The sequence below is a fragment of the Cyprinus carpio genome, chromosome B25 (genome assembly GCF_018340385.1).
Source record: "Cyprinus carpio isolate SPL01 chromosome B25, ASM1834038v1, whole genome shotgun sequence".
Lineage (NCBI taxonomy): Eukaryota > Metazoa > Chordata > Actinopteri > Cypriniformes > Cyprinidae > Cyprinus > Cyprinus carpio.
This window is the reverse complement of record NC_056621.1, coordinates 244,369-257,250: the sequence shown is the minus strand read 5'-3', so window position 1 is coordinate 257,250 and position 12,882 is coordinate 244,369. Positions and strand designations below refer to the sequence as shown.

The 12,882-nt window shown below is 37.2% G+C and overlaps 1 pseudogene; it reads left to right on the top strand.

Annotated features, from left to right (window-relative positions):
• Positions 1 to 475: 475 nt before the first annotated feature.
• On the top strand, positions 476 to 12,189 carry LOC122134581 (annotated as a pseudogene).
• Positions 12,190 to 12,882: the final 693 nt, after the last annotated feature.

Here is a 12,882-nt window from a genome sequence, read left to right as displayed (position 1 = left end):
CACGTTGATTCTGTATCTGGGTGGCTTGATGGGAGTTTATAGATTGTGTAAAAAGTGGCCCCGGGATAGTTTGGAATAAGCAGCAGTGCAGTGTTTGTTTAGAGGCATAGCTAGCATGACCTTGTACCAGCATGGGTATTGAAATGTGATATGGAAAGCATATATATCCAACACTGCAATGGCTTTTCCCCTGACAGTCAGCATATTGGAAGACATGGCGTCACTCTGGAAAATGGTAAGCCAAGTGTACCGGCAAGACTGCCGTGTTTAAATGTGTAGAATGTTTATTAGTTTTTTGCATTGTTTAAAACATCTGGAAAATGAATGAATGTGGTACAAAATTTATATTTATATATAAATAATACTCTTTGATCAATCAAAAGTTTGAAAGGACTGCATTTGAAATCTTATAAATGTCTGTACTGTCACTTTTGAGCTATTTAATGCATACTTACAAAGTATTAATTTCTCATTTATTGTCTATTGGCTCTTTATTGCAGGTAAGAACAGGTCTGGGTTTGTGAGAGAAATGGCTCAGGATTAACTCACAACATGTTCCTGGTTTTGGAAGGATGACACCAAATCTATAAGGATTAAACACACCGTCATTAACTAAGACAACCTTGGCATTAAGTCACTTCTGGACCCTCATCTGACTGGATTACGCACCTCATCTGCCTAATGTTTCCACCACTGAGCTTCAGCACGAGATGGTGTGCTGGGAATTTGGCTGTTTGACAGAGACTCGACTGAAATGTCGAAGGCAAGCAGACAGGGGATGTGCACCAGCGAACTTCCCCGGTTCCTGATTGGAAGTGAGGGTGGTGAAAGCAGAGAGCTGGATGACACAGACATGAGGAAGATCTCAGGACATTACGGGGAGGAGGAGGAGGAGGATGAGGATCAGGTACAGAAAAATTCATGCACAACTCGAGTGAGATTTTTTTTTATTTGTAACTGATGCTCATGCGATATCTTCTTCTATCAGTCAGAGCGTCAGATTGTGGTGGGGATCTGCTCCATGATGAAGAAATCCAAATCCAAACCAATGACTGAGATTCTGGAGAGGCTCTGTAAGTTTGAGTACATCACTGTGGTCATTTTTCCTGAGGAGGTTATACTCAATGAACCGGTGGAGAAGTGGCCGTTGTGTGACTGCCTCATTTCCTTCCATTCCAAAGGTATCTGACTTCACACAGCTCACACCCAATCAGCTTGAAATCGTGATGTGCCATATTGTCTCAGTATTATTAATGCTACCTTCAAAACAGAAATGAATTACAATTAAAAATCTAATAAAAAAAGAAAACAATTATTTTGAATTGTGGTAATTTTCGCAATTTTACAGTTTTTTTTGCTGTATTTTTGATCAAACAAATGCAGCTCAGTAAGCATGAGAGAGTTTTTAAAATAATAATAGAAAAAACATTTCAAATCTGACAACCCCAAAATTGAATGTAAACTGATGCAAATGAATACAATATTTTGTTTTCTCATCTTGAAGGATTTGCCCTTGACAAAGCTGTAAGTTATGCCAAACTAAGAAACCCCCTCCTTTGGTCAACGACCCTCAATATGCAGTATTTCATTCAAGACAGGTGTGTGTAAATTATTTCTGCTGAAATATTTTTGACAAGTAAACATTGTGTATGAGAGTTGACTGGGACATACAGTATGTGCTCATGGGCTTTAGGAGGGACAGTGTACAGGATTCTACAGGGAAGAGGGCCATTGACCTTCCACGCTATGCAGTGTTGAACCGGGACCCCGACAGACCAGAGGGTAAAGATTATTACTGGTGGTCATAATTTAGAATATTTTGTGCTGCATGCTTCAGAAGTGAAGTGTGGCACTGTTTATGTGCAAGCATGCAGCACATGATCCCGTTTGTTTTCAGTGTCTCAGAGTGGCTCTGTGTATTTCAGTAGCACTGATATGCTGTTATTGTTTTGTTAATATTTTAAAATGTTTAAATTGTAAAAGTTTTAGTTATTTTGTTGTTTTTGTCATCTTATTTATTTATTTATTTTTTAATTTCTGTATATTTATTAAATTTTAGTATTTAGTTTTAGGTTATTTGGTTTTAATTATTTTAGCACTTCATCTTAATCAAAAAGAAAATGAGAAATGTTGCATTGGTTGCCTTGGCAACTTGCCTTAATAAAATAAGTTTTTATGTTTTATTTAATTTTATTATTATTTTTTTTTAGTTTTAGTTAATGATAATAACTAACCATATTCCCAAACTTGTAATGAGGAGCGCTTATATCCTGGCAACAAAAATGTTCAATAAAAGAAAAGCTTTAATGGCTCCCTTGCCGTTTTCATTGAAAATACAACTTTAAGTTTTTAACATTTAAAAAATAAAAAAATTAAGACAGATATTGATGTTGTAATGTTTACAGCTGCTATACTATAAAATAACAACTATTATTATTATTATTACTATTGTTATTGAATACTTTTTTTTTGTAGTAGCAATATTTCTTTCTTAAATCACTACAACAACAAACATCATTATTATTTTATTTTATACACTGATTATTATTTCATTGTGTAGCCCTGCAAACAAGCAGAATGAACCTAGAAATTTAAATTGTGCATTTTCGCAACATCATGTAGCCCTAACATACTTTGCCTTATGTCGTTTCAAACATGTATGCTGTTTTATTCTTTGGGTTGAACTGTGCCTCTTAAGTTCCTCATAGTGGATACATAAATACTCTCTCTGTATTGCGACCAAGATTGTGACATTTTGACTTTTGTGACATCAGAATGTAACCTGGTGGAGAGTCTGACGGACCATTGCTTGTAAGGAAGTGGAACGGGGAAGTGTTTCACAAACCCTTTGTGGAGAAGCCCGTCTCTGCTGAGGACCACAATGTCTACATCTATTACTCAACCTCTGGGGGTGCCGGCGGCGGCAGCCAGCGTCTCTTCAGAAAGGTACGGTACTGATAACTTCTAATAACTTTAGTTTTGTTGTGGTGTGGAGCTCAAATCGTCCTTTCTGTAGATCGGCAGTCGGAGCAGTGTTGTATTCTCCTGCCAAAGGGACTGTTCAGTAAGACTGGATCTTACATCTACGAGGAGCCTTCTTCATGCCCACAGATGGCACCGATGTTAAGGTAAAACCTGTATTTCATGTCAAGACACTACTGTATGTGTGGCTGGGTAGTTTATTTATACTTTATTTATTCCTGATGGATGTTTTAGGTTTACAACAGTCCGGACCTGATTACGCTCACGCCGAAGCCCGTAAGTCTCCTGCTCTGGATGGGAAAGTGGAGAGAGACAGTGAGGGGAAGGAAATCCGTTATCCTGTGATGCTCACCGCAATGGAGAAGCTTGCGGCCAGAAAAGTGTGTCTTGCATTTAAGGTGAGTCTCTCATGGAAAAAAAACAAAAAAAAAAAAAACAAAGTTTTTTGTCAGTAGCTGCATGTTATGCATGATAATGAATGTTTTTTTTTTTTTTTGTCTCATAATGTCTTTCCAAACCAGGCAAACTGTCTGTGTTTCTTTGACCTCCTCCGAGCATAATGGTCACTCTTTCGTTTGTGACGTTAATGGCTTCAGCTTTTGTAAAGAACTCCATGAAATACTATGATGATGTGCCAAAGTCCTGGTGGTAGGTGAGGACCGTGTGACTGTCTTTTTGTCTGTGGTAACTTGAATACTTTCAAACAATTTTTTACATTTTACAACTACATAATGGCATAAACTGTAATTTTTTTCCCCCCAATTTTGTAAATAAAATTAAGATTTTTTGAGTCTTTATACTTCGAAATGTCATATTTTAATTGAAATTTGTTACTTGCTGCTTTTCTTTGTAATTATTTGTGATTAATTTACCTGGTATTTCAGAATGTAAATTGCCACATTTTTATATTTTTTTATTGTGTATTATAATGTCAAAAAATATTTTGCCATTTCTCTAAAATTCACACACTATACATTAAACTAACACTTCATTTTGACTTGTGTTTTTTGTTTAATTGTATTTCTCTTTGGTCTAAGCTTTGAATTAAAAATGCAGCTTTATTGAAAAAATCTAATCTGTTACCAGTCTTACACTGTTTTGTTCCCTGGTCGGCTGCGTATGCTGTTAAAGCTGATTGGTTGAATTGGTTTTAGAGGTGGTTTTGGGCACTTTTCAGCTGACCAAGCTAAACCTTCTAAATACTTGGCAGGCTGGGAGCTAAGACCAGCTTGAGCCAGTGAAGACCAGCAAAACAGCAAGTTTTTTTTATTCTTATTTATGTAGCGCTTTATGCAATTCAGGTCATTTTAAATCAGCTTAGCAGTAGTAAACAAAAAAATAATAGTATTAATGTTACAAAGTTCTTTAATTATGAAACTAATACAATTTCTGTTCTAAAGCTGCTCTAAAAAGTCAATAGTGTCATTATCCAGTTCAGTTTAGTCCAGTTTTGATTCAGTCCAGTTCTTTAATAGGGTGAATATTGCAAAGTTCATTAGTTATCAAGTGAACTCAGTTCAACAACAAAGCAGCTCTATAGAAGGCAGTGGTGTCATTATCCAGCACAGATTTATTCATTCCTGTCGTATATGGTAATTTCTAAATATTTCAGCTCATATTTGATGTCTTTCCTTCAGGAACATGGTGATGCGAGAGCTGGCTCCTCAGCTCCACATTCCCTGGTCAATCCCCATGGAAGCAGAGGACATCCCTATTGTCCCGACTACCTCAGGGACCAGCTGTGGGTGTACCATTTGTGTCCTAAGGATATATTTCTGTCTCAGAGCTGTTATTATGGATTTGGACTTTATTAAAAACCAATGAGGTAGGAATTAAAAGCTTACTATGTGTGTTATTGCTTTCTTTGAACATGTCATTCTCTTGTCCTGAAGTGATGGAGCTCCGTTGTCCCTCCTGTGTCATTGCCTGTAACCCCTTCGCCACCCATCCCCCATGGCTACTCTTTTCCGCCAAACAGTGAGATGAAGTGACGATGGAGGTCAGGAACGCCCTGTAAGTGACAAATTCTAACAGGACTGCTTTCACACTGCAGCTACATATGGTTATCACTTTTAATCTGAATGCCTTATCTTTTGTAATGTAAATAAATAATTAAAAAATTCACTAAAACATACATAAGACAACATGAATGAAACCAACATGAATTAACACAAGTGAACTGAATGATAATTTAGAGGACTCACTCACTTGCATTTTTAAAGTGGTTGTCACATTGGGGAGGGTCAAAGTTTGTTCGATCTATGATTGAAGTATTTTTCTTGCTGGTTATGTGTTGATTCAATTTCTCTCAGGTTCTTTGAGTTGTTTGAGAAAATATGGTGGCGTTATAAGTCTGGAAAAAATTAAAGCTGAAGACAAACCACCAAAACAGGCTCCAGGTGGGTCTGTTTTTTGAAGTACAATGTGATCTATGCGGTTAAGTTATTTTATGACAAGTGCTACTTGTTCTGGAGATGCCAAAGAACAAAACATAATATTTCAGTTTTCATAACAGGCTTGCCTCCAGCCGACATGATTTACATTCAAAAGGCCAGCAATTTGCGCCACGGGGTCAAACGGTCAAAGCGGACATCTGAGCGTCTTCTTTTTAAGACACGATAGTTGTTTTGTCTGGAATGCTGCTGCCTTGAGACTCCTCGGCGTGTCATGCATCTGTCTGGGGTTTTGTGTGTGAAAATTAACCATGTGCGACAGTTGGCTTAAGCGTTTACCTATTTGATCTCTATCTGTGACAATGTGCAGTTGTGATGTTGTAACATCATTATAAAAACCTGGAACACTTTATTTGGTGTTTTACCCAGGAAGTGTCTGGATATTGCTCGTGTCAGCTGGTATGGCAGAACTCGGTCCTACATAATGCTTGTGAGATTTGAGGAGAAGAAATCCAAACTAGAACAAATGAAGAACAGTTCTGGAGATGTAAGTAAAACTGTTCAAAAGTTCAGTAGTACCAAAACCCTCCGTTTCCAACCTGGATGATGGACGTTTATGGAAAGCTAACTGTACACACCACCATCATCTCATCTCAATAATTTCTAACACATGTTGGATGCCTTCTGTCAGACTGAAAATTCTCACTTCTCTTTTCACCATCTTTCGGCCACAAGGTCTTGCTGAAAGTATAATAATTTTTACAGACAGATGTAGTATTTTTGACTAGCTTCACTATAGATATTAGTATGCCCTCACGGAATGTGCACAAATCCCCGTGCATACTTTCTACACATCTCTTCAGCTTCTCCCAGTTTATGCCAAAATGGAATAAATGGAATAGATTTAATTATGTGGTTTACTTTTTAAAAGTAAATGAAAAAAATTATATATACTATATTATGTCGGCACCGTCATGCACTTACGGACCTCTCGAGTTTTAATTTTTTTTATAAATAAAATAATATGATATAATAATAATAATAATAATTGGTACAATAAATTTATTTGTTAAGTCCATTTAAAAAAATATTAAAACAGTTTTACCCAAGTTAAAGCAGTTTTGAGCTTTACTTGAAATATAGAATTTTTTTTAATCTCAGATTTAACACCACTGTTAACGGTTGCTAAATAAGCTAAACTCAATGTATTTCACTGTAACTAGATATGCACCGATATTTCAGTTCTTGCCTCAAAAAAAGGTGATAAGTAACTGTTTATTTTCTGGTCAATACTATGATAAATTGCAATATTAAAATGCTGTACTGTTTTTGACCTTTAATTTGATTTTTATAATAGAAGGTTACATTACATTGCCCATACCCTTTACAATATGACATGGATATTTATTTGAGATTCATTGGTTTTTTTTTAAGATTAACTTTATTTGTTCAAATTGCCTCTCCGATTCGTTTCCCTGTTTATTTATGTCAAAAAGATCAACCCCATATAAAATAGTGGAAATGAGCCATTGTACACTAATAAAATGTCCAATATTTGACCGCTACCCCAAAAAAATTTAAATCAAATCTCTTACATATTGCCTGAGTTAAACTATCTGAAAATACCGATGATTTTGCATCTCCTAGATGTAGCAGTGAAATTTAGGTTTTAAATTTTGAGTTTTAATGGTTCCTGAAGAGTTTTAGGCAAAATCACAAAAGAAAAACGCAGTTTGTACAGTTTGACGGACCTTCCTTGGGGAATCAGGGGCAAGCTCTAATCATAATGGATTTGGTTTTGTTAACATGACGCACATAGCCAAAATTAATTGGTTACTCATACTTCTCGTCTTATAGCAACATGGATACGTTATTAGTGAGATAAAAATGATTGTATGTGTATCTATGTACAAAGCTGCATGTAGCCAAACTGACGGTTAGTGTGACCTTGACTCATGTTGCTGTACTTAGATGTGTCTCTCTCTGTGATGAGTTTCTAAACATCATTCCTTTTCGTCTTCTACTCCTGCTATCGGGCCTACTTGGTGTCTTGGCCCAGTCTCTCCAACGGGAACCCCCCACCCAGCCTGAACCTGATATATCAGGTGCGACACCCTCCTATCCCCTGTACTCTTTAGAAGCAGGCAAACTTCAAAGTGAATAATACCTCCATGACCCAACAATCTTGTACAGCCCTAATTCATCGTTGACACATTTAATTCGGAGGGCTCCAACAATTGACTGTTAACTTGGAGATTGAATGCTCCCCTTGCAATCGTGCGCCCCCCCGGAACTGCATGCCATTTTGTTTTCTACATCTCTCACGATCCCCTCACTTCCTCCAGGACCACTCACACACGAGCTCATATGAGGCACCACAATCAACACTATTATCGGTGTTCCGGGTCATGGATAAAAAGGAAAAGGTGCTTTTGCTTGGGTTGATTAAAAATAATGCATCGCAGTAGCAAATTTACTTCCAGGGAGTCCGGTTCAGGTCAGGTGAGATAAGCGGGACCACCTTTAGACCAAGTTGTAGCAAATTAGAAATATTCTAAACTACTGGGAACATGATATTCCAAATCTGGCCTACATTAATGAGTCTATAATTATTTTGAATCCGGCTAATAACCGCTAATGGGACCAATTTAAAATCTGTTTTGTAAAAAAAAAAAAAAATTTTTTTTTTACAAAAACCAGCATTTAAAGTATTGGTCAATTATCGGTTATTCGCCGGATCTCATGGAATAAATTGTGGAGACAAATTGTAGAGACCACTCTCCGCTGTTATTGTGAACCTAAAAGCATGCCAATGCCACTAATATTTAAGTATCTTGTGCTGCTCCCCATAGGTTATTATATTTTATCAAGAAATCCAGTAAAAGCTACAGTATCTTTATTGTGAGAGTTATTCCAAGGTAAATAGCGTTTTATTTAAATATATTGGAAAATGCAATTTATTCTTGTCATGCCAAAGCTGAATTTAATGTCTTTGCAAATGTCTTTACTGTAATTTTAAACAGTTTAAGATCCTTTCCAAATCTAAAAGTATCTTCTTAAAATGTCTTATAAGACCCCAAAACTTGAACATATTTTGAAAATATGCTTATATAAAAGCTAGGTTTTGAAACATTTTTCAATAAATTATAGCGACCAACTCCTCCAGAATTCCCCATTCTCTGCGTGTATTTTTACAACTTAAAAAACGTGACACTGTTTGCAGATGCCACCGTTATATACTCCCAAAGCTGGTCATCTGCCTTGTAGAGGAACCAGTTCCTGGTTATGGCACAGGAATTAACTCCTGCAGCTCTGGGAAGGTCCAACTCAAGATAAATGTTTCCAGAAGAAAACATGGAGGCCAAAGAGCAACCTGCTAGTGGTCTTGAGAGTGCAGAGTGCTTGTCGGATGTGTTGCTGTCTGTGTTGTTCAGAGCTGAGGAATGATTAATTAAGCGGGGGTGGGATGATTATTGTCCCCCACCAGTGTATTGTCTTTCAGGTATGGCCATTCTCAGGGTCAACAGGAAGGTGTTGCAGCTGAACCCCTACACTCCCAAATGGGCAGCCCAAAGCATCCAGCGAGGGAGGGAAGTTGACGGTGTGCAGTATGATATTTTGGACTCAACAAAAAAAAAGCTGTTGCATCACATTTTGACCTCTCTTTTGTTCTATGACAGATGCTCTGAAAGGATAGGGCCCGTCGTCCTATTGCCTGGTTTGATGAGTGGGGGGGGGTGGTGATCTGACGCCATGCGGGTTTAGGAGTTAAGGCTGAGGAGCTTGGACGGAGCCTTTGCGTTGTATGTACCCTGGAGGACAAGGTAGAAACTCTCATTGCTTGCACCAGGACAGAAATCTGTACTAAGAAACTGATTAGAAATACCAGTGGCCCTAATAGTATTATGAAAAATAATTTGCGCCGCATAACGTATGAAAGCTATGAAAGCCTGTGTTCTGCCACTGAATAGTTAAAAAGGTTATTCTTGTTGACTTTTATCTTGCCAATTCTGAAATTTTCCTTTAGAGTTGCCATGATATAGAAACTTGCAGTTGTGAGTTATGAAGTCAGTTATTGCATGATATATAAACATTGCCAATCTAAGAAACGGAAGTCCAGAGGTTGCGAGATAAAACTCACATTGCTGACCCTTTTTCTCTTATACTTGACGCAATAAAATGGCGAGTTTTAAGGGTTCAGAATTGTGAGATATTCTTACAGGTCTGGAGCAGAAAAATCAGAATTGCGACACGATATAAACTCAGAATTGCATTGACTTGTATAGCGCAAAAAAACTTTTGTTTAACTTGCGTTTTCTTGACGATATATTATTACTTAAACTTATACAAATAGTTGATAAAATATGGAAGATAATATGGGAGATATTAAGTGGTTATGACAAAATTGAAAACCTTTTTAAGAATTCCATACCAAAGCATGCTTGCTCTTTCCTTTTAATTTTGGGGCCTCAAGAAACCTTTTCATGAATCCAGAATAAGTGTTTACAAGGAACAGTTGTTTTGCGCCCCTTGCCTGAGGAATCTGATAAATTGGAATGCTTTTGACAGGATATTGTGTCTGTTTGTTTACGGTAGTGGGCAAATGATGCAGATTTTTTCAAAGCTCAAGCTTTGGGCAGGAAAACCTGTTTCCACCTGCTTGTTTCAGTGGGCCTTGGCATACCCAAAGCATGTATAAAGGCAAGGACTCCGGGGAGGCATGGTACTACTTTACTTTACCTCATGTGCAATCTTTAAACTTTCAGAGTACGCCAGCACAAAAAACTTCTTTAGTCAGGCTGTGGACTCTTTCCTGTGTAGTTCTATCACTTCCCCCCAGACCTCAAATTCGAGTCTATATTTTGCCTGCTGCAACTAGGATGAGTGTAAACTCATTTAAATGTCAGAGTTCAGCAGACTACCAAAGGCCGAACCCATTTCTCTCTCATCAGAACATGAGTCAGCAGCATCTTGCAGGGCTGGTTAATGTAGTGTTTCTTTTACCCTGAATTGTTTAACATAGACAGCTCTGCCCAGGTCCCTTTGCTGTGAGGTCCCCTCTTGACTGTGGTATAAGAAGAGAGGGATTTTGGATATGGGTTGTTTGCGTGTGTTGGTCTTGATATTGGGTTAATCTCATCATATTGCCCCATTCATCTCAAATTTAAATTGCTAGAACATCCATCTCATTTTTATTAACTTAATCCAAACTGAAGGACGCCACAGGAAAACCATTCCATATCTTCGCTTTTACCTTACCACGGTTATTGTGTTGGAAAACTTTGCAATGATATGGACATGGTCATACTTTAGACCATACTGAGATAACAATATCATAGGTCATGAGCCTTATATTTTTTTCTTGTACTTAGTAAGTTTATTTTTGTCCAGCGCTGGAGATTTTGAACAATTGTAAAGTTTTAAAAACTTTTCTATTGGAGATTTTTCTTTAAAACACCTTTATAAAACTTTTTTTTTTACTGTGGTCATTATTTTAAAACCATCTGTGACAATCCAATATTCAAGGAATGTCAGTTCCAATATCTTGTTTCTAAATAGTTGGAATAAGACATGCAGAAGTTGTAACTTTTTTTTTTTTTTTTTCTAGTTTTTATGAAAGACTGTTAGTAGTTAACACCCTATAAGGAGAAAAAAACATGCTTTGGGCATAAAAAAAAAGTCATTTAGGGGGGATGCAGAATTCAAATTATAATTAGTTCACTGTTAAAAGCAGATTATGACAGTCAAAATGATTGTTTAAAAATCATAAGACATTAAAAAGGGTAAAGTTTGAGGATTATGGAGTAAATGTAATGATTTTGGGTTTTTTCATTCTCATAAAGGGGGGTGGGTGGGTTTCTTTGTCTCATTTCCACTGTTTCAAATTATACGTTATTTTGCATAAAATTGTGAATATTTTAAATGTCCTAATTTATGACAGTTTAACTACAATGCTTTTGTTTATGTATGTAGTATGTAAATACTAGTCTACTATTCTTTCCCAAATTATTTAATTTACCTTTGTTTTTTTTTTTTTTTTTTTCGTCTATGGTGAAATATAACCTAAAAAATGCTACGGGGACATTTTTCTTTGCATGCATCAACCGGAGCATCATGCAAGGCACATTGTACCTCTCAAATTGTAAAAAAAACAAAAAAAAAAAACTGTCCTTAAAGATTTTCTATTACTTGTCATATCTCCATTTTGACTTACTTGCGTACAATCGACCCCCCCAAAAAAGAATGGACGAATGCCTCCTGTCCTGTGAATGGCGGTTTGTTTGAAGGGGACTCATTCTGTAATCTCTCAAAGGGCCATTCTGGAAATCTTAAAACATCTTTGAGATTTCTGGTTTGGCTACTCAATAAGTGCCAATCGGCACACTCCATAGTGGTAAGCACCTAAACCCACATATTGCCGGACTGCTTTTCCACAGGGTGGGTGCATGAAAATGCAGACCATTTTTTTAGGATTTTTGTGGAAGAACTCCTTCAGGCCAAGTTGGTTGATACAGCACATTATGTAGGTTTGTTCAATGAGTGTCGTTATGGGAGTTTTGTGGAGGTTTGTGTTTAGACTCCGGCTTCTATTCGTTTCATTTTTGCTCTTCCAGGATGATGCACATGCATCATGGAGCTCTGTTCTTAGATAATGTTCTCCGTTCTAATTTTTTCACAAGAAAACTCACATGTGTTTCTCCTGTTGCTTTTTGCAGGCGACTATGGCCGGGCTTCCACGTTTGTGGTGGGCCTTCTCGCGTTTATACCAGCACTTACCACCCGCCATGCCCTCAAAATTTACCGCATCCGATGAAGGGTTCGCGTGCAGATGACTGCAGCTGGGGGCTCTTTTGGCAAAAGGGTTGTTAGTGGTTTTGGCTGCTGGGTATGTTTGTACTACATAATTCTTTTAGATGGGAGTGAAAATAAAACCACAGGCCGGTTGTTACAGGTGGTGCTCAAACTTTTGCTTGTTTATTTATTGTATTATTATTGCTTGCTTTTAAATTTAAAATTTTGTCTTGTCGCACTTTTATTATTGTTTTTTTTTACTATTATATATAATAAATTATCTATTATTTGGTGTAAAAGCATTCTTAACAAATTATTTTTTTTTAAATCATTAATTTATTATAATCCAGGTTTTAAAATTGGAATTTACAATTGAAATTTTGACGTGTGGGCTGTTATTCAGGGTCTGTTAGCACTTGGAAGGAGAGGTGGACTCCACAATCCTCGGTTCAGATGGTGAATAGTGCTAACATGAAACGGACCCTGCTGCACAGCGATCAGTGACTTCTCCTACACTGTTGAACTAGTGCGCAGAGATCAAAGGCTCGTTACATTCGACATGCAGAAGAACAAGCTTCAATGAGGAGTACTACAGCAAGGTGAAGCGAGTTAAAACTGCTTATTATAAATGATCATATCTTAGCTCTCACTAAACTAGTCTTAAATTTGTCACTGTCTCTTTAATTTGTCTCCAACAGGCAGCCCTCTCTGGTGA